The sequence below is a fragment of the Protobothrops mucrosquamatus genome, unplaced genomic scaffold (genome assembly GCF_001527695.2).
Source record: "Protobothrops mucrosquamatus isolate PMUCROS unplaced genomic scaffold, P.Mucros_1.0 scaffold3288, whole genome shotgun sequence".
Classification (NCBI taxonomy): Eukaryota; Metazoa; Chordata; class Lepidosauria; order Squamata; family Viperidae; genus Protobothrops; species Protobothrops mucrosquamatus.
The window spans coordinates 52,809-56,079 of NW_015389279.1; the positions used below are offsets into that span (position 1 = coordinate 52,809).

The 3,271-nt window shown below is 44.1% G+C and overlaps 1 protein-coding gene across 1 annotated transcript in view; it reads right to left on the minus strand.

Annotated features, from left to right (window-relative positions):
• The window catches only part of LOC107297403 (folate receptor alpha-like), a 15,050-nt gene that overhangs the window by 11,104 nt on the left and 675 nt on the right, over window positions 1-3,271 (minus strand). The gene's annotated exons all lie outside the window — the stretch shown is intronic.

Consider the following 3,271-nt stretch of genomic DNA (forward strand, 5'->3'; position numbering starts at 1 on the left):
CATGCTGGCTCAGGAATTCTGGGAGTTGAAGTCTACGAGTCATGAAGGGGCCATAGTTCCCTCATGCTCCTCAGGAATTCTGGGAGTTGGAAGTCCCCGAGTCATGAGGGGGCCATAGTTCCCCCATGCTGGCTCAGGAATTCTGGGAGTTGAAGTCCACGAGTCATGAGGGGGGCATAGTTCCCCCATGCTGGTTCAGGAATTCTGGGAGTTGAAGTCCGCAAGTCACGAAGGGGCCATAGTTCCCCCCATGCTGGCTCAGGAATTCTGGGAGTTGAAGTCCCCGAGTCACGAAGGGGCCATAGTTCCCCCATGCTGGCTCAGGAATTCTGGGAGTTGAAGTCTACGAGTCATGAAGGGGCCATAGTTCCCTCATGCTCCTCAGGAATTCTGGGAGTTGGAAGTCCCCGAGTCATGAGGGGGCCATAGTTCCCCCATGCTGGCTCAGGAATTCTGGGAGTTGAAGTCCACGAGTCATGAGGGGGCCAAGGTTGCCTACCCCTGGGATAGTGGAACCCCCAGCAAAGGAGTCGCCCAAAGGGCTTGGCTTCCTCCTTTTTAATCTCAGTTTCCTTTTTGTTGTTTATCGTATTATGCAAACACAAATTTGCCTCTTGGGCAAATCCAAAAAAGTTAATTCAGCAAAAAACAAACAAACACTAATTAACTCAGTAATTTGTTCAATTTGTAGGGCAAAATTCAGTTTGTTTGGTGTGTAGACTAAGTGTGTTGATTTTGCCCAGTCAGAGTGGTTTGAAAAGCACTGCTTATAGTTAAGTTGTGGTTTGATCATCCAGCCAACCACGGTTTATTCATTAAACCGGGATTAAATCAGGATATAGCAAATTTCAATCTTACTCTGACAAACTCCTTGCTGAGAAATATTCAGGCCCACAGAAATAAGAAAGCCCAGGTTTTTTTTCAGTGTGTGTGTTATGCGAGTGTTGTGTGAAAGCTTTGACTGATTAAAGCTATGATGGACGACAGAGATCAATATCTATGGGCCCCATCTAGAATAGAATAGAGCTAGAAGGGACCTTGGAGGTCATCTAGACCAGCCCCTTGCTCAAGCAGGAGAACCTATACCATTTCAATCAATTGAAATAGAGCTGGAAGGGACCTTGGAGATCTTCTAGTCCAGCCCCCTGCTCAAGCAGGAGAATCTGTATCATTTCAGACAAGTGACTGTCCAGCCTCTTCTTAAAAACCTCCAGTGATGGAGCATTCACAACTTCTGGAGGCAGGTTCTGTCTTCATAGGATGTGTCCCAAAGATGGTAGGTAGGTAGGAAAGAAAAAAAGAGAAAGAAAGAGAAAGAGAGAGGGAGGGAGGGAAGGAAAGGAAGGAGGAAAATAGACAAAAGGAAGGAAAAAGGAAGGAAGGAAATAGAGAAGGAAGGAAACCAAATGAAAAAGGAATGATAGATATCTGATTTTCTGGCATGAAGTGGGTGAAAACTGCCAGGGGAAAAAACTTGGTAAAGATAAAAAGACAGCACACAGGGGTAGGCCACCTTGGCTCTTTTATGACTCGTGGACTTCGACTCCCAGAATTCCTGAGCCAGCCATGCTGAGGGGAAAGGGAGAGGTTTCCAAGCTGAGCCATGCTGGCTCAGGAATTCTGGGAGTTGGGTCCACGAGTCATGAAGGGGTCATAGTTCCCCCATGCTGGCTGAGGAATTCTGGGAGTTGAAGTCCACGAGTCATAAAAGAGCCAAGGTGGCCTACCCGTTTTAGGACCTAGAGGTTTATTGAATTTTAGAACAGAAAACAAATACATACATACCAGAACCCATTGCAAGGAGGACCAGATCTGCAAGCAATCAAGAGAGTGACAGCTGGTGATCAAATGGCGCCCACCCCTTTTCAGTGCCACTCTTTTATACCTTAAAACCACAAGCACATGGCTTCGGAGATTCTAACAATAGCTAAATCAGTTCCTCGTTCTTTCTTCTGACCTCATTTTTCCATATTACCGTCATAACACATGTCTTTATGGAACCTACATAACAGTTCCTTAATTCCCATGCATTCGTTTCATAGTCTAACTCAGGGGTAGGCAACCTTGGCTCTTTTATGACTCATGGACTTCAACTCCCAGAATTCCCCAGCCAGCTGGCTCAGGAATTCTGGGAGTTGAAGTCCATGAGTCATAAAAGAGCCAAGGTTGCCTACCCCTGGTCTAACTAAAGAAATATGCAAGTTTGCAAAAGCAGACTGTTATGAAAAAAAACCAACCTACAGCTTTGGTTACATATAATTCCACGGTAGGCATAAGGGCTCAACTTGATCAATACACTTGACTATTTTTCAGCAGACATTAGCAGATATTAATAAAATTATTCTTCTTACAATACTTATAAGGAAATAATAATAATAATAATAATAATAATAATAATAATAATAATAATAATAATAATAATAATGACCTTGGAGGTCATCAAGCCCAACCCCCTGCTCAGGCAGGTAACCCTATACCATTTCGGACAAATGGCTGTCCAGTCTCTTCTTAAAAACTTCCAGTGTTGGAGCATTCACTGCTTCTGGAGGCAGGTTGTTCCACTGGCTAATTGTTCTCACTGTCAGGAAGTTTCTCCTTAGTTCTAGATTGCTTCTCTCCTTGATTAGTTTCCATCTGTTGCTTCTTGTCCTGCCTTCAGGCGCTTTGGAGTTCCTCTTCTTTGGGGCAGCCCCTGAGATCTTGGAAGACTGCTATCATGTCCCCCCTCGTCCTTCTCCTCATTAAACTAGACATACCCAATTCCATGATGTAGCTTTAATTGCAGACAAAAAAGCTAAACTCTATATCAGAAAGTATAGACTGAGGTCATCTAGGTTTTTCTAAGTGTGTAGAAAAATAGGAATCGACACCTGGGCAGGTTATTCTTCCTAAGAGAAGAACCAGAAGTGAATTTTGAGGAAAAAATATGTGATTCTCAAGAACTACTTATTCAGTAGATAGATGATGGACAGATTAGACAGACAGAGCCTATGCCATCCCCCCTCTGCCCTTCATGCCCCCTGCCAACCAGTCAGTCCCTGACCTGCCAGCGAACCCACAGACAATAAAACGAAAGAACACAACAGATTTTCTGCTGATTTTGATATCTAGGCTGAGAATGACGAAGTGTGTCTTAAGATAAGAAGTTGGCAAACACCAGCAACTTAATTAAAGAGGAGAAAAATCCCTTCCAGATATGAAAATTCCTCACAACCCAAACAGGTTTCCTTCACCACTCAAGCCCATCATCCTTGACTCACCAAAGGTGACA